The 21,451-nt window shown below is 48.2% G+C and overlaps 1 protein-coding gene across 2 annotated transcripts in view; it reads left to right on the forward strand.

Moving 5' to 3' along the window:
* Positions 1-24: 24 nt before the first annotated feature.
* Positions 25-21,451, forward strand: part of TSPAN4 (tetraspanin 4) — a 732,067-nt gene continuing 710,640 nt past the window's right edge. The window contains exon 1 of one of the 2 annotated variants that reach the window (XM_075326919.1): positions 25-116. The gene's annotated coding sequence lies outside the window, so the exon portion shown is untranslated. Of the gene's footprint in view, positions 117-228; positions 331-21,451 lie in introns of those variants that run through there. The other variant, XM_075326922.1, reaches the window with a different exon arrangement.

The following is a 21,451-nucleotide window of genomic DNA, read 5'->3' on the forward strand; positions in this document are numbered from 1 at the left end:
TTTGGTCGAGCGCCCTCTGGTGCCCAGGAGGAGGAGCAGCACTGATAGCGGTGAGCGCTGCTGTGAGGGGACGATCAGAGCGCACGGAGCAGAGACTGAGGAGACAGAGGCTACAGGTACCGTCCTGTGCAGGGACTGATGCTGCTCCTGCTGGGGGTCCTGTGTGTGTGTGTGGGGGGTCCTGTGTGTGCAGCTGCGGGAGACTCTGGGCATAGCCGGATCCTCACTATATCACTGACGGCTGAAGTCCCAGCTACGCGAAGCAACAAGTTCTCCTGGAGCAGAGCAGCCCGAGGAGGCACATACACGGACACAGGGGTACACCTGCAGGTACAAGTGTGTGTGTGTGTGTGTATGTATATATATATGTATGTGTATGTGTGTGTGCGCTATATATATATATGTATGTGTGTGTGTGTGTGTGTGTGTGTGTGTGTGTGTGTATATATATATATATATATATATATATATGTGTGTGTATGTATGTGTCTCTGGCAAAAATTAAGAGACCACTTCCAAATTGACAGTTTTTCTGATTTTTCTCTTTATAGCTACAGTATATTTTGGAGTAAAATGTAAACTGTTCTCTTTTTCTATAAATTACTGACAACGTCTCCGAATTTCCAAGCAATAAATGTATTTATTTTCTGAAAATGAGAAATGGTCAAAATAACAAAACAATGCACAATGCTTTCACACCTCAAATAATGCAAAGACAACAAGTTCATAATCATTTAGAAACAACAATACTAATGTTTTACCTCAGGAACAGATAAGAAATCAATATTTTGGTGACTAACCATGATTAAACTTTGCGAAGGACGTATGAATCAAGCTGCATACAAGGTTATCCTGGAAAAACAGTCTGCTCAGGCAATGTTCCCCAACTCCGAGGACTGGTTTTTCCAGCAGGACAATGCGCCATGCCACATAGGTCAATCAATGTGTGGATGAAGGACCACCACATCAAATCCCTGTCATGGCCAGCCCAATCTCCAGACCTGAACCCCATTGAAAACCTCTGGAATGTAATCAAGAGGAAGATGGATAGTCACAAGCCATCAAACAAAGAAGAACTGCTTACATTATTGCACCAGGAGTGGCATAAGGTCACCCAAAAGCAGTGAGAAAGACTGGTGGAAAGCAGCCAAGACGCATGAAAGCTGTGGTTAAAAATCATGATTATTCCACAAAGTATTGATTTCTGATCTCCTTCCTGAGGTAAAACATTATTAGTTTAGTTGTTTCTAAATGATTAGGAACTTGTTTTCTTTGCATTATTTGAGGTGTGAAAGCACTGTGCATTGTTTTGTTATTTTGATCATTTCTCATTTTCAGAAAATAAATACAACATTTATTGCTTGGAAATTCGGAGACGTTGTCAGTAGTTTATAGAATAAAAGAACGATTTACATTTTACTCAAAAATATACTGTAGCTATAAAGAGAATAATCAGAAAAACTGACAATTTTACAGTGGTCTCTTAATTTTTGCCAGAGCTGTGTGTGACAGCCGCGCAATATAATGTCCCATGTGTGACAGCCGCACGCTATAATGTCCCGTGTGTGACAGCCGCACAATATAATGTCCCGTGTGTGACAGCCGCACGCTATAATGTCCCGTGTGTGACAGCCGCGCAATATAATGTCCCGTGTGTGACAGCCGCACGCTATAATGTCCTGTGTGTGACAACCGCTCAATATAATGTCCTGTGTGTGACAACCGCTCAATATAATGTCCCGTGTGTGACAGCCGCGCAATATAATGTCCCGTGTGTGACAGCCATGCGCTATAATGTCCCGTGTGTGACAGCCGCGCAATATAATGTCCCGTGTGTGACAGCCATGCGCTATAATGTCCCGTGTGTGACAGCCGCACAATATAATGTCCCGTGTGTGACAGCCGCGCAATATAATGTCCCGTGTGTGACAGCCATGCGCTATAATGTCCCGTGTGTGACAGCCGCACAATATAATGTCCCGTGTGTGACAGCCGCACAATATAATGTCCCGTGTGTGACAGCCGCGCAATATAATGTCCCGTGTGTGACAGCCACACGCTATACTGTCCCGTGTGTGACAGCCGCACGCTATAATGTCCCGTGTGTGACAGCCGCGCAATATAATGTCCCGTGTGTGACAGCCGCATGCTATAATGTCCCGTGTGTGACAGCCGCATGCTATAATGTCCCGTGTGTGACAGTCGCACGTTATAATGTCCCGTGTGTGACAGCCGCACGTTATAATGTCCCGTGTGTGACAGCCGCACGTTATAATGTCCCGTGTGTGACAGTCGCGTGCTTTAGTGTCCCCTATGTGACAGCCGACAGCCACGCGCTATAATGTCTCATGTGTGACAGCCGCGCGCTATAATGTCCCGTGTGTGACAACCATGCGCTATGATGTTATATGTGTGACAACCGCTCACTATAATGTCCCGTGTGTGACAGTCGCACGTTATAATGTCCCCTATGTGACAGCCGCACGCTATAATGTCCCGTGTGTGACAGTCGCACGCTATAATGTCCCGTGTGTGACAGTCGCACGCTATAATGTCCCGTGTGTGACAGTCGCACGTTATAATGTCCCATGTGTGACAGTCGCGTGCTTTAATGTCTCATGTGTGACAGCCGCTCGCTATAATGTCCCGTGTGTGACAGCCGCGCACTATAATGTTCCGTGTGTGACAGCCGCGCGCTATGATGTTCCGTGTGTGACAGCCGCGCGCTATGATGTTCCGTGTGTGAAAGCCGCGCGCTATAATGTCCCGTGTGTGACAGCCGCTCGCTATAATGTCCCGTGTGTGACAGCCGCGCGCTATAATGTCTCGTGTGTGACAGCCGCGCGCTATGATGTTATATGTGTGACAACCGCTCACTATAATGTCCTGTATGTGAGTCGCGTGCTTTAATGTCCCCTATGTGACAGCCACGCGCTATAATGTCCCGTGTGTGACAACCGCTCGCTATAATGTCTCATGTGTGACAACTGCTCGCTATAATGTCTCATGTGTGACAACTGCTCGCTATAATGTCTCATGTGTGACAACTGCTCGCTATAATGTCTCATGTGTGACAACTGCTCGCTATAATGTCTCATGTGTGACAACTGCTCGCTATAATGTCTCATGTGTGACAACCGCTCGCTATAATGTCTCATGTGTGACAACTGCTCGCTATAATGTCTCATGTGTGACAACCGCTCGCTATAATGTCTCATGTGTGACAACTGCTCGCTATAATGTCTCATGTGTGACAACCATGCTCTATAGTGTATCAGGTGTGACAACCACGCTTTGTCCTGGCTTGTGTGTGACAACCGCTTGCTATAATGTCCCGTGCGTGACAGCCATGATCTATAATGTCTCGTATGTGACAGCTTCGCTTTGTCATGTCTCATGTATGACAACCACGTGCTCTGTAATGTCCCGGGTGTGACAGCCATGCGTTATAATCTCCCATGTGTGACAACCTGTGGATACTCGGGTTCGCGGAATCCACATGAACTAAAAAAAATGTTGGGTTCGTGAACCAAACTTTTGACCTGAACTGGTCCCCGGATAATGAAACCCATACAAGTCAAATAAGTCAAGTTGAGAAATTCTGTGCTGTAAAATGGTTGTAGTAACCACTAGGGGGCTGCAAAAAGAATAAAAATGGTGGTAAGAGCAGGATAGTATACATACCAGCTTTCCTGGAAAATAACACTGAAGTCAGACTATTTTTCTGGCCCACTCATTAAGCTTCATGAATATTCACTACTCCCCCACCCCAACACCCTCTGTGCTAGCGTCTGTAATTGGTTGCAGACTGCTATACACACCCTCATCCTCTGTGTCGGTGGTTTGTTGTAGACCAGTTTGCTGTACAGTAGTGTAAAAAGAAATAAATAAGTTTAAAAAAATGACACGGGCTCCCACCCTATTTTTGCTAATAAGGTAAAACAGACGGCAACAGGCTGTAACCTCCAGTGGTCTGCTTTACCATGGCTAGTTATCAAAAATAGAGGGTATCCAATAATTTAAACCCCCCCCCCCCATTTTTGATAACCAGCCACGGTAAAGCTGACAGGTGGGGGCTGATATTATCAGGATGTGAAGAGCCATGGATATTAGCCCCTACCAGCCTAAAAATACTACTCTGCAGCCGCCGCAGAAGTCGCGTATCCATAAGATGTGCCAATGCTGGCACTGTACCCGGCTCCTCCCAATTGCCCTAGTGCGGTGACAATCGAGGTAATATATGAGGCTGATGACAGCTGTGATTGATTTGTCAAAAATTACAGCTGCCATCAAGCTCCAGGTTAGTAATGGGTAGAGGTCTATGAGACACCCCCATTACTAATCCTGTAAGTCAAAGGAAATAAATACACAGAAAAATCCTTTATTTGAAATAAAAAAATACACACACCCTCTTTCACCCATTTATTAACCCTCAAAACACACCTGCAGGTCTGACGTAATCCACACGACGTCCCACATAGATCCTAGCTCTGCTATATCCAGAGTTTGCAGTGACAGAAAACAAGACCGGTAACTGCAGACTCCAGGAAACACTGAACACAGCGGGGATCCCTTGGCTGTGAGAAGCGGTGATGTCACTGAGTTCAGAGCCAACAGCTTCTCTACTGCCATCAGTAAACTCAGTTAAACCCGCTGCCGGTTTACCTGGAGCCCCCAGTATGAACTCTGGTGACCTGACTGCCGGATTGCTAGATGGCTGTGGTTTTGTGTCCCACAAGCCAACAATCCTGCAGTCAGGTCACCAGAGTTCACACTAGAGGCTCCCTGCTGCCCTTCGGGAACTCAGTTGAACCCACTGCCAGATTACTGGACTGTCAAATTGCGGGACACGGCCGCACAGCAATCCAGCAGCAGGTTCAACTTTCACTAGGGGCAGCGGGGAGCCCCCAGTGTGACCTGATTGGCGAACTGCTGTGGTGCCGTGTCCTGCCTTCTGGCAATGGGTTCACCGGAGGTCACACTTGGTACCGTGGGAACTCGGCTGTGAACTCCGTGACATCACCGCTTCTCACAGCCGGGTCCCCCGCTACTGTCAGTGTTTCTTGGAGTCTACAGTCACTGATCATGTTTTCTGTCACTGCAGACTCTGGATGTAGCAGAACCGGGATCGTCGTGGATTGTCATGTGGATTACGTTGGACCTGCAGGGGTGTTTTGGGGTTAATAAAGGAGTTTAAGGATTTTTCGGTATTTGTAATTATTTCTTTTGACTTGCAGGTTAGTAATGGCGAGGGGTTCTCATAGGCCCCCACCCATTAGGCTTGATGACTTTACAATTAAGCGAGGGCATGTACAGACAAAAACCAAACAAACCCAGAAAAAAAGCACATAGTTCAAAAGTTACAGGAGGAGTGAGGGTCCTGCTCGAAAGCTTACAATCTACAGGTCACACACACACACACACACACACACACACACACACACACACACACACACACACACATATATATATAAAACCCCGATTGTCACTCACTGCACCAGGGCAATCAGAGGATGAGCCAGGTAAAGCTCAAGAATTGGTGCATCCTATTGATGTTCCATTTCTGGGGCAGCTGCAGGCTGCTATTTTTAGGCTGGGAGGGGCCAATAACCATGGCTCTTCCCACCCTGATAATACCAGCACCCACCTGTCAGCTTTACCGTGGCTGGTTATCAAAAAAGGGGGAGACCGCACATAATTTTTTTTAAATGGTGGGATGCCATCTGTTTTTGATAACAAGCCATGGTAATGCTGACCATGGGGGGGTGGTAGAATCCTGTGCCCACGCTGGTTATCCAACATAGGGAGGGAGCCCATTTTTTTTTTTTTTAGTAGGTTGCTGGCCAATCACAACAAGGTCAATACTTGACATGGGTGTAATGGGGCCAGAAGTGCCCACACCGGAAAAGCTTGCTGATTGACTACTCTGCGGTCTTTCAGCAAGCTTTATTCAGATGACAATCCCGAACAGGATGCGTGTTTGGGGTTCAGCACCAGACACAAGGTATTCGGTATGAACCCTGAACTTTACAGTTCAGGTTCGCTCATCCCTAGCTGACACATGGTCAGAGATTCAGAAAACGCAAAGCAATGAGTGATCCGACTGTCCCTCTGGCAGATTACACTTTCAAAATTAAACAGCGCAGTCTGTGCAGAGACTGAAGTAGCCCAGATGGAAAACACCTGTACATTGTCGTTCTGGACCCCAATAAAAAAAAAAAGGAAATGCAACATGATCTAATAGAATGAGGCTGGTTCTTGCCCCGTTCTATATTCCTGTAGATGGTGGTTCTGGCCCAGCAGTATTTGGCTATGTGCCCATGTTGCATTCTATTACGCAGCGTGCAAGTCACTGCATGTGCGACTCAGAACGCAAGCGAAAAGCTGCGTTCTGAGACGCATTGTAACTGCAGAATTCCTGCAGAATTCATGCGTTCTGGATGCTTGCTCTGCCATGGGAAAAGCATCCAGAACACACATTTTTGACAGTGCGGTCCCACTCGGCTCTGCTGCATAGACTTGCAGCAGAGACGAGTGGGACTGGACTGTCAAAAAGAGCATGGCTGGCTGCGAGAGAGAGACGCGCGATCAGAATGAACTCGGATGAACTTCACCCGACTTCATTGTGATCGCGCGGCTCTGTGCGTGTGCCGCGGCTTGATTTGCGATCACAGGTGAAGGACTCACCGGTGACCGCACATCTCCTGAGTGACTGAAGTGAGCCGCGCGATCACCGGTGCCATCACTCAGGTTACCCGTGGTTAGCTCGAGTCCTCCACCCGAGACCTGTGGCCGCAGGTAACCTGAGTGACGTCTCCGCTGACAGTGCGACTCACCTCAGTTGCTGCGTGGAGCTGAGAGGAGCGGCGGTGTTCTACGGCCGCTCCTGTCAGCTTTATGTAGCAGAGCTGGATGCGTCGTGGGACCTCGTGTGGATTGCGCCAGACCTGGAGGGGTGTTTGTGGATTTTAATAAAGTGGTGAAAGAGGGTGTTTTTTTTGTCTTTTATTTCAAATAGGATTTTTTTTTGCTGTATGTGTTTATTTACTTTCACTTACAGGTTAATCATTGGGGGTGTCTCATAGACGCCTGCAATAATTAACGTAGGACTTAGTGGCAGCTATGGGCTGCCATTAACTCCTTATTATCCAGATTGCCACCGCACCAGGGCAGATGGATGGCTGGATGAGCCAGGTAGAGTCCCGGGACTGTCGCATCTAATCGATGCGGCAATTCCGGGCGGCTGCTGGCTGATATTATTAGGCTGGGATGCTCCCCATAACGTGGGGCTCCCCATCCTGAGAATACCAGCCTTCAGCCGTGTGGCTTTATCTTGGCTGTTATCAAAATTGGGGTTAACCGCACGCCATTTTTTTAAATTATTTATTTATTTTACTGCACTACATAGACATGCCCACCGGCGGCTGTGATTGGTTGCAGTGAGACAGCTGTCACTCAGCATGGGGGCGCGTCTGACTGAAACCAATCATAAGCGCCGGTGGGCGGGGAAAGCAGGGAATACGAGATTGAATAATGAGTGTCTGGCATTTTCAAAAGCTGGAGAAGCCGCCGCAGTGTGACAGCCGTGCAGGGCCGCGCCGGTGATCGGATGAGTATGAAAGAGGGGGGAGAGGGATAGACCGACAGAGCGAGAGAGACTGACCGACAGGGAAACAGAGAGAGAGACCGACAGGGAAACAGAGAGAGAGACCGACAGGGAAACAGAGAGAGAGACCGACAGGGAAACAGAGAGAGAGACCGACAGGGAAACAGAGAGAGAGACCGACATTGCAACCAAAACGCACAAAAGAAGTGACATGTTGCTTTTTAGAACGTGGGCACACAGCCTTTATGTCATGTACAGGGCGTCGGTCCAACATAGATCATTACCGGTTATCAGAACCCACCTGGGACCAGCAGCTTTGTGCTTTGAGTACCACAGAACCATAAGAACATGTTCACACACAGCTGCATTTTCTGTTTTGTTTTTGTTTTCTTACTTTATAATTTTGTGTCATTTTATTCATTCAAATTTATGAGGGAAAAAAACAAATGGTAAAATGCACATATTATACACAACAATATGTTTCCTGCTAACACTGATTTTTGGTGGAGAAAAATCAGCTGTAAATACTCAACATGTGAACGTAGCCTGAGAGGCTGAGATCACAGTAGCAGAAGTAATGGCGCTCGTAAATAAAAGCTGAACGCTGGATTTCTTGGAGTTGGTTTTGATTCATTAGGCCTTTGGTGTATGTAAAAATCAATTAATTCAGAGGGGGATTAGGTTCATGTAAAGTACCGTATATCTCACGTCCGCTCAGTCAGATTGCGCTTGAAGATGATTGCAGATTTTTGTGGAAACAAAACCCTTTCTCTTAGGGTATATTTACACAAAGCTGGGTTTTATGAGGGTTTTTTTTTCTGCATAAAAAATGCTATTCAGAAAACCACAGCAGAAATTTTATATTTGGTGAATTTTTTATGCATTTGTTTTTGCGCACGCTGCATCTTTTTATGTTCACAAACTGCAGCCAAAACTGCACCTTGTCAGAGAGAGCCTGGAAATGTCACAAAAAACGCATGTAATTTTAGGTGCGTTTTTGCTGCGTTTTTGCGACAAATGTTGACAAAAATGCAGGAAGAATGAACATGGTGCATTTTTTTGTCACAAACTTGACAAATAAAGCGCTGACAAATAAACTGCAATGTGCGTATAGAAAATCTGACTTCTCATAGACTTTGCTGGGAAGTCAGATGTCAGAAAGTTCTGACAAATAAACTGCAGCCAAAAACGCACCAAAAACGCAGCAAAAAAAGCAGTGTGCGCATGTAGCCTAATAAGGCTTTTTTTCTCTCTGGTTAAAAACTGCACTTAAAACGGTAAAAAAATTCACATGCTGCATTAAAAAAAGCTCCACAGGTGAAATAACGCAAGAAATGCTCCATGTGAATGAGATTTTTGATTTTTTTTTCATTTTGCTGTTTCTAAAAAATGATGCATTTTTTACATTACAAAAAAATATGCAGGGGGGATGGAGAGAGACCATATAAAAACTCTATATGTGAATAAGCCCTAAAAAAAATCTGCGTCCACGCTGTTGGTGAAAATTAAGATGGGGAGACCTCTTTTATCCTATCCTATATATCTGTTATGGCACAGACTTGGGAGTGGGGAGGATGCAGACCAAGGAGCAGGGGAAGGGGGGGGGCAGACCCATGATAGGGGGCACAGACCCGTGAGCTGGGCCCAGACTGGGGAGTGGAGCATTCTGCATAGAGAAGGGGATTGGCTGTAATATATAGTCCTGGCCAAACAGTTTGAGACTGACAGTTTTTGGGGGTCACATAATGTTGCTGCTTCAGGTTTTTTTTTTTCTTTTTTAAAGATCTTTTACATCGGATGTTTCTATGGTTACAGAAAAACAATTCTAAACATTTCAAGTTTTTAAACTTATAATTATTGACAAGTATGTCAGTAAGCTTGTCACCGACTCAAAATATCAATGTTTTAATCACCGAGCTACTTAGTTATCAGTAGAGATGAGAGGACCCGAACTTAAGGTCGTTGTTCGTACCGAACACAGACTTTACAAAAAAAAAAAATCAGTGTTTGCAGTTTGGGTGCTTTCGGTATTCAAACCACTCGAGTGAGCATCGCTGTGCTCAGGTACGCTCAGTGTCATGGACGTATGTGGCGCCCCAGGACCTGGTCGCCACAACAGCATTGCCCCTCCAAAGGGTTAATGCTGAGCCTGGAGGTAATTGGGGGAATCTTTGGCCAGTAAGTTCAACATCCAACGTAGTTTCTCCCTCAGGCCAGCAGGGGGAGCTCTGAACCTGGAGTTCCAGGGAGCATTCCTTAAGTCTGACCTGAGGGAGGAGTTAGTGTTCAGTCTGCAGAGAGCAAGCAGAGAAAGCAGACGCAGAGTAGTGCTGCCTTGTGGAACTGGGGCCTGGAGCTGGAATAGCTTGGCCCAGTGAAGCAAGATTTGCAGAGAGGCACAGAAGAGACTCAGACATCGGAGTCTGTGGTTGCCAGGGTATAAAATCCTTCCCTGGTGGCCGAATCCGGAGGGCAGGAGATCTGCAAGCCCCCTGGCCCAGAAGCAATCTGAAGGTACAGCTGCATCCCAAGGGCCCGGTGTGGACTCCAGCAGAGAAGCACCAGAGAGGGCCTGCGCAGCCTACCACACAGAAAAAGGGACGAACCACCGGTCCCAGCAGCAAGAGGGCCATTGCCAATCCAGAGAGCAGGGTCCTGTAGAAGAAAAGAAAGATCAGGGAGTAGGCCTCATACTCAACTGGCCAAATAGATCACCCCCAGGCACTTCCAGGCAGGCCGGATCATCTTTACCACCTGTGACGGTCTCCCTGGACTAAACTGTTGCCAAGTAAAAGAGGAGAAGGTAAAGAGACTACTGTTTGTGCCTGTTTCTTTCACTGCCTGTCGGCCCTGCACCGTATTATTCACACAACATCACACCATAGACTCTCACGAGCACCAACTGTTGCCCCGGGGTACCGCTCCACCTGTGGGGAGCAGGACCATCCAAGCTGCCATTCCATCAGCCCCGGAGGCCCCATACAGCAGCGGCGGCTCAATAGCCGCAAACCACAGGTGGCGTCACGACAACCATAAACTTTATTCACCAGCCCTATTTAATTGACACCCACCAGGGTCACGGAGTCGGGCCCCGCCACCACTGACGTCCCCCAGACTAGTCCGGCCCGGCACCGGGTGTCCCACAGTCATGTACCCAGGATCAAAACTAGGCGGGGCAAGCCATGGTCGTTCAGGTTGTAAAATATTCGAACGGAAAAGGTGAATGAAATGAAAATTTTAATAGAATTAAATGTAATTATAGCTCGATTAATGACTCCGCGCCCCTCTCCACACACACACACACACACACACACACACACTATAATGCACCACCATTACACACACACACACACACACTATAATGCACCACCATTATACACACACACACACACACAATACAATGCATGCTCCGTTACCCCTCCCCCCCCACACACACAAATACAATACATCCCCCCCATCACCCGCTACATACACACACCCCCCATTACCATCTCCCCACACACACGATACAATGCACCCCCCCATAACGCCCCCCAAACACACACACACAATGCAATGCACCCCCCACACACACACACAAAATACAATGCACCCCCCCATCACCCCCTACACACACACACACACACACACACACAACACAATGCACCCCTCATCACCCCCTACACTCACACTCACACACACAAAATACAATGCACCCCCCCATCACCACGTGCACACATACACACAATACACCCCCCCCCATCACCCCCTACACACACTACACCCCCCTATCACCCCCTACACACACTACAACCCCCTATCACCCCCTACACACACACACACACACACACACAATACAATGCACCCCCCCACACACACAATGCAGCCCCCATCACCCCATACACACAATGCACCCCCATTACCCACTACACACACACACACAATGCACCCCCCCTTCACCCCCTACACACACACACAATGCACCCCCCATCACCCCCTACATACACACACACACACACACACACACTACAATGTACCCCCCATTACCCCTCCCCCCACACACACACACAATACAGTGCACCCTCCATTTCCCCTCCCCACACACACACAATACAATGCACCCTCCATTACCCCCTCCCCATACATAATACATTGCACCCCCCCATCACTCCCTGCAGACACAAATTACACTGCCCCATCACTACACACTCCTGCCTCCCCCCTCCCTCGGAATACAGTACTCCTCCTCTGCCTGTCACAAAGCTGTGTCTCCTTCACAAATGTTCCCCATTATGTGTCCTCAGTCCCTCCCCACACATCTCCATTAATTACACCTGTCTCTTCGGCTCCTCCATGGAGCGCTTACCGCTTCCTGATCCTGATGTCTCCTGTGTCCCGGCGCCCGCAGCACTGTGATGACGTCAGCAATGTGCTGATCTCATCACGTTGCTGCACATCAGGGGCGGGGCCCCGTCCCGGCGCACTGTTCAAATGTATTTACGTCTGAAAGACGCAAATACATTTGAATAGGAAGAAGGAGGAAGCTCCAGTCACCGGCACGCTCCTCTGCACTGTGTGCATGCCGAGAACACAGCACACAGCAGGGCCGGCACAGCACAGCGCGCTGCCTCCTGCTGCAGCTAGTGTGCCCGGCATGCACATGTCGCGGGCGGCGGGGCGCTGCGCTCACCACGCTCGGGTCCGGCGCTGCTGCTGCTCGGTGGCTCGAGCGGTGGGCCGGATCCGGGGACTCGAGCGGCGCTCCTCGCCCGTGAGTCAAAGGGGAGTTTTGTTGGTGCTTGGGATGTCGGTTTGTGATGCCACCCACGGTGTGTGGTGAGGTTGGGGCACCACCGCTGCTCTGTACGGGGATCCCGGGAGCGATGACGGGGAGCAGCTGGGATGTTTCTCTCCCCTCCGTGGGTAGGGGGATTTTGGCAGTCCCGGGGCCCGGAGTTGTTGTCTGTTTGGTGGATTGCGGGGTTTGGCCAGGTGCCAGGTGTTATGTGTGTTGCTCTCCCTGCACCGGTGTTATGTTCTCGGCCCCAATAGCTTCCCACCGGTAACCCGCTCCCCCGCGGTATGTTGGCTAAGGGAGCCCCTTTTTGCCCGCAGGCTCTGGGCCTGGGAGCTCTAGCTCTGGCGGTAGCTTTATCTCCCTCACGGTTTGGACGGTTGCCTTCAGTCGGGTCTTTATTGCTGGGAAACCCCGGAGGTTCCCGTCGCTGACGGATTTGACCGGTTTTACGGCGACTCCTAGCCTGGTCGGGGTCCGTAGGCCCTGCCGGATGGTGCTGGCTTCTCTTCGCTCCCAGATCCGGTACCGGCGGGCCACCGCCCGTCCTCTGTCCTTACGGTTGTGCGTCAATCGGCCTCTCCTGCAGACGGTCACCACCGCCTGCCAACCTTGCTGTTTCTGTGCCCGGGCCACGTACCCGGACACGGCCAGTCAGTTCCTCCACTACTACTTCCCTCATTCTCGCTCTCCACTCTAAACTCAACTCTCCACTGCACTGCACTGCCTTTTCCCGCCTCCAGGACTGTGAACTCCTCGGTGGGTGGAGCCAACTGCCTGGCTCCGCCCCACCTGGTGTGGACATCAGCCCCTGGAGGGAGGCAACAAGGATTTGTGTCTGACTTAAGTGTTCCTAACCGGGGTGTGGGGTGTGTTGTTGCAGTACCTGTGACGTCCTGGCTTGTCCAGGGCGCCACACACACAGTGCTGAGCAGCGTGTCGGTGGCTGCAGATACAGCAGCCCACTACAGGCACCGGCCCACTACGCCGTGCTCCTGCTTCTAGGGTAGGATAGCTGCCCCCCCCTACCCCTCGCTGGGTACGCCCATGCTCAGTGTATGTGAATGGAGAGCTGAACTGCCCAATCAGTGACTTCCAATGAGGTTTGGGTCCAGAACAGACTTTATCTAAAGTCCAGCTGAACCCACAGAACCCGAATTTCCTCAGGTCCGCTCATCTCTAGTTATCATTTTTGCCTTGTGACCTGGTCTTCAAACTGCTGGAGAAAGCATTGTCCATCACCACGATGCTCGTGAATCATTGGCAGAAGTTGCTCTTGCTCGTCTCTGATCATGACATTGTTCTGAGGCAGAATTGAGATTGAGCCCCCTACATGGATGAGAAGATCCACACATGCATTCACCAGGCAGGTGTCTGCATCTGCACAAACAGTAAGGCGAAGACTTGTGGCCTCAGGCCTGCTGTGGACCATCAGGGTTTACATGGAGCTCGGGAGATTTTCAAAAGGTATTTAGGGGGTGTACAGGGGGAGTCAAGGAAAAATATGCAGCTTTATGCAATGCTGTACAGACGCTGTTGAAGATGGTAGTTTTCGTTTATACATGAAAAATCTGGTGACAGGTTCCCTTTCAAGACTGACAACAACGCTGGGGTGTCTGATGGGCGCCCATCAATATCCAATCATTCATATGATCGCAGTGTAATGAGTAGAGCTGAGCAAGGTGACAGTTGTCACTACCTGCACTGCCTCTATGACTGAAAGCCAGCAGCTCCCCAGAGGAAATAAGGTCGCTTTCTCCCAGTATCCGCACTTTACGAGAAGTGGACGTACAGCATTGTAACACTATTAGCCTGTAGATTAACCCTATATCTGCAGGTAAATAGCATTTTCCAAAGCGACAGGTTCCTTTTAATATCTCTTCTATGGCAGATAAAAAAAACCCCAGAAGTTGTGCAGATCATAATTTACAAATACATTCTCCGTTCTTGACTTCCTCTGCTTTTGGTCACATTTGCAGCTTCTATTTGTAAATTTTCTTTAATGTTAATTTGAAGTGCACCATCCACATTTAGTTCCCTCTATCAGCGTGGTACTTGTAGTGTGCACCGGTGTGCCCGTCCTGCCACCTGCAGCATCACCAGCAAGTGCCGACAGACGCGTTTCTGCTCTCACGTGGTATTTTGGCTGCTGGGAACTTCTAGTAAGAACATAGTAAATAAATGAATTAATTAAATAAACACCAAATTATATTTTTGTTACTTCTGCCATTTAGATCCAATGATTAAGTCATAGAGAAATATAGCATGGAGTTTGCTAAAGAGAAACCGTGCATTATTCCGTTAATCCTCACTCTTCTAGGCTCATCTGTAGTAATGCTGTCTGCCACCTGCTGGTGAGGGAGAAACATTACATGAGACATATTCACATTCACCAGCAGGTGGCAGACAGCATTACTAAAGATGGGGGAATCTCCCAAAATTAATTTCCAGCAGATTTGGACAGTTTATTAGATCTGGTCCAAATTTAATCGGCCCTGGTCAAAAGGGAAAGGGTTAAAAAATGGTAAACTTCACATTACACTCACCCTACATGTCCCATAAATGTCTTTGCCACCACTGCAGTTTTGGTTCTTCCAGCACTGAGTCTAGTAATAGGCCTCACCCTGCTACATGGGGAGTTATACCCATCATTGATATGCATAAGCCTCCACATGACGCATGTCGTTGATGTTAATGCTATGCGCCTCCTCCTCATGTTATTGCATACTAGACTCCGTGCCCTAAGGGAGTGCTGGAAGACCCAAGGCTGGTGTGGAGGTTGGTGAAGGTATAAAGGACAGGTAAGGGCATCAGGTGATTTTTATTTATTTTTAAGTATTGTAACCCTTTCCTGCCCCTCAAAAGAGAACAGCAAAATCACAGTTGACTGGCCTCCTTACTGCTGGATTCATGCAATTGATATCTTGGTTGATTTCTAATTCATCTCAATCTGAACTTTTGAAGAATTTCAGAGCAAATTTAGTGAATTATGGATCCATTTTCTCAAATCTACAGTTCTCACTGCAAAGCAGACTGGATTAATCTGTCCTGCAGTGTCCAATCTGTGAGAAAACTGGTGCAGAGGTGTACATACTATTGCAAGTCTGAATGCTGTATGTCTATATTTATAACTGCAAGATGCCTTTTAGCCTTTAACCCCAAAATATATGTATCACAAAATGGTGTTATTGGATTAAAGGAGTATTCTCAAGATGTCTCTTGAGCCGCTCAGAGCTCTGCAATCTCCTCACTTCCTGGTTTCTTGGTGGGCGGGTGCTCCTCCTTGAGTGAAAGTACTGATCCAGGAGCTTCTATAGTGGTCTGTCAGTTTTTGTTCTGAGTCAATACTTTGTGTATAGAGATAACAGAGAATTAGAACAAGCACACAGCTCAGGAAAATGAGAGCCATGAATAGGAGAACTGCTCTGGAAACTGCCTATGTTGCTGGGCAGGCAACTGTGATTCTACAGAACTGATAAGAGTACCTTAGTCAGGAGCTAGGGGGAGAGAGCTGAGCAGCTAACTGCTGTATATCATTGAGCTGTACAAAAGTGGCTGGGATCTTAATACTGTACTTTAACTCCTCTTTTTTGACTACTTTCACTAATTTGATTTCTACACACACAGTCAGGCTCCAGTACCCAAGCTACTTGAAACCAAGCTGTACACTATGACAGATAAAAGGTCTCATTGTAGGAGAATGGCACCAGATAGAAGACACAAGTCAAATGCAAACATTCTATTTGGTATCTAACCAAATAATATATTCAATAAAATGGGCATGCCCCTTTAAATAACAACCCCTTGACCTAAAAAAACAAAACCACGAGAAAACGTCCTTATATATTTATATAAGTGGATATTTTCTAGGCATTGCCTTTTTATATTATATTTACCACAGCAGTATTTTTTTTGTTAGCTTTGACCTTTACCTTTCCCAAAACTTGCCGCTTTTTAAATGCAGTCACAAACTTCTTCAAATACTCTAAAATTGGCAATGCTTCCTTGTATCCGTCCTTTTTATTTCTCTGATCCATTCATTAGTTGCCAAAAGAAGTAAACATTTGTTTTACATAAAGCAAAGATCATTTGTATGTGAGGAGATATAAATACTCATTTATCAGAATCACTCCGTGATATTTTGCAGCGCACAATCTGAAAAGAACATTTATTCCTGTTTGTTAATAGCTGGCATAAAATCACATTATTCAGATATATGTAGTTAGTCCTGGAAACGTTCTGGGGTTTTAAACTGTAATTTAAAGTTATAATTTAGTTAGAGATTCAGAAAGTTTTGTTTACATAATACACAAGATGTTACAATACTAAAAATGAATCAATTTGTGTAAAATCTCAGTGTATTATACCCCCTAATGGGTATGACCGCCGGGCACTAAGCATGTCAGTGTGCGGGCTCTGTGCAATCAGTGCCGCTGGACAGAAGGGTCCCGGACTCCTCTCACCTAACTTTAGTGGCCCAAATCCTATCGACAGGATCCATTTAAAATGAATATCCATTATGAATATATTTTTATTTTTATCTTTTACATCTAAATTGGCGCTGTGCTTACTCATTTATTAATATATTTCTATAGAGATTGTTTTTCTCATAAAGCGCTCCGAATCCCCTGCAGAGATATAGATCTAGAAGATAACTTGCTGGCTACCTGCAGCCACCACTAGAAGAAGCATGGGCTCTCATTGCATACTATTTTATTAATAAGTGCAGTCTGTTACTGTTTTATATTTTTAAGGGGTTATAAAGTCTCAGGGGAAAAACAAGGAAAACCACTGCAGATGTGATAAATTAACCCATATTCAGTGGTGTAGCAATACGGATTGCAGACGCCGCACTTGCGACCAAATCCCAATCAAGGGTACATGGCTACACTTACTCCGGCCGCACATTGGGGCTGAGTCGGGCCGCGCATTGGGGGCTTGAGTCGGGCCGCGCATTGGGGGCTTGAGTCGGGCCGCGCATTGGGGGCTTGAGTCGGGCTGCGCATTGGGGGCTTGAGTCGGGCTGCGCATTGGGGGCTTGAGTCGGGCTACGCATTGGGGGCTTGAGTCGGGCTACGCATTGGGGGCTTGAGTCGGGCTACGCATTGGGGGCTTGAGTCGGGCCGCGCATTGGGGGCTTGAGTCGGGCCGCGCATTGGGGGCTTGAGTCGGGCCGCGCATTGGGGGCTTGAGTCGGGCCGCGCATTGGGGGCTTGAGTCGGGCCGCGCATTGGCGGCTTGAGTCGGGCCGCGCATTGGCGGCTTGAGTCGGGCCGCGCATTGGCGGCTTGAGTCGGGCCGCGCATTGGGGGCTTGAGTCGGGCCGCGCATTGGGGGCTTGAGTCGGGCCGCGCATTGGGGGCTTGAGTCGGGCCGCGCATTGGGGGCTTGAGTCGGGCCGCGCATTGGGGGCTTGAGTCGGGCCGCGCATTGGGGGCTTGAGTCGGGCCGCGCATTGGGGGCTTGAGTCGGGCCGCGCATTGGCGGCTTGAGTCGGGCCGCGCATTGGCGGCTTGAGTCGGGCCGCGCATTGGCGGCTTGAGTCGGGCCGCGCATTGGCGGCTTGAGTCGGGCCGCGCATTGGCGGCTTGAGTCGGGCCGCGCATTGGCGGCTTGAGTCGGGCCGCGCATTGGCGGCTTGAGTCGGGCCGCGCATTGGGGGCTTGAGGCGGGCCGCGCATTGGGGGCTTGAGGCGGGCCGCGCATTGGGGGCTTGAGGCGGGCCGCGCTTGAGGCGAGCCACGCAAGAGGCTGACTGAACCTGCACCGCCCCCATACCTGAAATGCTGCCAGGAGGAATACATTTCTTTTTCCTCCCGACAGCAGGGCTCAATGTGCAGTCATTGGGCAGGTTTCAAATGCTATTAACGTTCAGATTAACTCCATATCTGCAGGTTAATAGCATTTTTACATGTGACGAGTTCCCTTTATTTGAATTAATTCTTACCACCGCTTTTTAACGGCGCCAATGATTGTGTTTTGGAACTGATTGAGGTCAATTAACCCACTAAATGCCTTTGTCAATCACATCTAAGTGATGAAAGGGGGAATTAAATCACCCCGTTTAACACCATTTCCCTCACCCATGATCATAATTGTATATGCTGCCAGTTGTCACTGCATGCCAAGGTCATATGATGACCCCAACGTACGGTGGCTTGTTAGACCCAGCTATAACCCAGTCTTAAAAGGCTGTGTCAATGAAGAATTGACAGATTTCATGCACTGCAGGACACAATCCTACTGACAGATACCTTTTTTTTCTGATAGAAGTTAAAGGGAATGTTACTTGCTTTTTTGCATATTCGGTGCCCCTGAGGCTTCAGTCGCCACAGAGTATTGCATCTCACTTAGGGTGCAGTACTCATCCTGGGTAAGGAGGGGGTTAACCGCAGGTGTTTACCACATTCACACACAACATACAGAAAGGTGCTTTCCCACTGGGATTGGCCTAGGGTAGACATGGGGTGGCCATCACGAGGCATGGGACTTTCCGGTCACTAGGACAACCACCTGGTGGGTGGGCACCACTGGGGGGAAAGGAAAGAGCATCTTCTCATATAGTCAGTCAGTCAACCCTGGGCACAGCTCGAGGTAGGAAGACAAGTCGGGACCTTGGTCCAAAGCAACTACCTTTTAACTTCTGGGAGCTCAGCGGGGCCCGAGGCTTGAAGCAGGAAGCTCAGCTCGGGCTCTCCACAGCGCAGGGGAATCCCAGGGTCCGCGGAGTGTGCAAGAAGCACCCACGGCCCGTTCCATATACCAGACACGGGAGTGGAGGGATCCCCTACCAGGAAGGACACACTGTGGGAATATCGGTGGTGACCTCTCAACTATCCGGGATCGGCTGGAGCCCATCATAGTGGAAACCGGCACTCCATGGGTGATGACAGTTGCAGTGAGTAAAGAGAACTTGAACCGTAGCCCCTGTGTCGTCCCTGTCATTGCCAACGTCCCACGCTCCATCGCCATCGGCCACTACTACCACCACCATCATCCTTCCAGGGCCTAGCTCTACCTGTGGAGAGCTGAAACACCTGAGCTGCATTACCATCCGCCTCGCAGCGACAGCTTCCCTCATACCCGTATACCACAGGTGGCGTTACGAGACCACTACCTCCAACATATCCCCTTCCTTCACATCTCCCTTTCGTGGACATCTCGGGGCCACGAAGCCGGGCCAGGCTGCAGTGACATCTCCAAAGATCCCTCCATCACTGGCCCGGTGACTAGTAAAAGAAACCCCGCACCCATGGGGTGTCTCATATACACAGTATATATACTATATATGTTAATTTGAAGTTAATTAGTAGTGAAGATTCTACATTATTTATTTTACTCGCTTATATAGTGTCATTTATTTTCATAGTGCTTTACAGACCTCACCATATTCTGCAGTGCTTTACAGACATTATCATCACTGTCCCCATTGGGGCTCACAATCTCAATTCCCTAGCATTGTGTCTTTGGAGTGTGGGAAGACACCGGAGACCCTGGAGGAAACTCATACAAACTCCTTGCAGATATCATCCTTGGTGGGATCTTAGATAATATTCACTGATAGTGATGTGCCAGCGTGTACGTGGCATTTTCCTTTTGTAGTGGCTTGGTTGTTGGTATTCTGACCGCAGAATAGTAGCTTTTACTGTGTGTGGGTAAGAAGCGCTCTTTAATTATCTATGTGGCAGGGACCGTCCCATTCACCATGATAATAGGCTTTTTATGATTGCTATAAGATTACTGTTGCTGGGAGGTAGGTGGAATCATAAAAGCGTGGACAGTATGGAGGTATGTAAATTGTTCCCCGCTACTCATACAGTATGAAGAGGTGTATTGTGTTTATAGATGAGGCTGCATCTATTTAATGTTTATTATCCAATTACTATTAAAGCAGCATTTCCTTACATCACAGTCCTAGATGTATATGCTTATACATAATGCACTTTGGCTTAATTGAATATTAAAATTCTTAGGACGTGACTTAAGGACAAAGCAATTGAACGTTCCAGCAATACCCAACAGAGATAAATCCCCCCCATATATTTTAGATGTTAGTCAACTGAACGATAGTTTGTCTGGGGCTATTTTAGCCCTTCTCTCCCTTAAGGCCCCGTCACACACAACGAGATCGCTAACAAGATCGTTGCTGAGTCACAGTTTCTGTGACGCAGCAAGGATCTCGCCAGCGATCTCGTTATGTGTGACACCTACCAGCGATCAGGCCCCTGCTGTGAGATCTCTAGTCATTCCCGAATGGTCCAGACCATTTTCTTCAAAGGCGATGTCCTGCTGGGCAGGACACATCGCTGTGTTTGACACCTACCAACAACCTCCTAACACGGTCGCAACACCCGCCGAGATCGTTATACAGGTCGCTGATCGTTACTGCGTCGTTGGTAAGGTGTGACTGTGTGACATCTCACCAGCGACTTACTAACGATCCTTATCAGTGCGAATCGTTTTCGGGATCGCTGGTAAGTCGTTGTGTGTGACTGGGCCTTTGCTTTGGAGCGCTCAGTTGGCTGTACACTTCTGTGTTTCCTAGGAGAGAGCCAGTGCCAGACTTTGAACAGCGGCTTACCTAAAGGATCCCCAGTCTGAAATTGGACATGCAGGTTCCTTAACCCTCCGGACAGTCATCTGTCCGGGGCCCCTATACACATTAGACAGTCAGCCGAACCTGTCCATATCTCTCCTGGTGCTGCACTACCAATACATCGTCTGGGAACCTTCGCTATTCTTGACCTTCAGATAAACCTATATCTATGGGCTCATAGCTTTATCGCAACATGACCAGTTCCCTATAAGCAGGTTGTACCTTTTTGGCCACTGTCCCTCGCGTGTGTTCAATTGGTGGACGCCAGGTAGTGGCAATAGTAATAGTCTGGATACAATTCTTCAATCAGTTTTGGTCCACTTTCAAGAGTAGAGCCATTCCAAACCCCCTTCGCACCCATATATTTCAAGGTGTACTTTCTTTGCAGCAATTCCCTGTACAAGTAAGCACTAAAGCACTATACACTTTGCAATATTATACCAGACAGAAGCCAAAAGAACACATTTCTGGCTTC

This window comes from Anomaloglossus baeobatrachus, chromosome 10 (genome assembly GCF_048569485.1).
Source record: "Anomaloglossus baeobatrachus isolate aAnoBae1 chromosome 10, aAnoBae1.hap1, whole genome shotgun sequence".
Lineage (NCBI taxonomy): Eukaryota > Metazoa > Chordata > Amphibia > Anura > Aromobatidae > Anomaloglossus > Anomaloglossus baeobatrachus.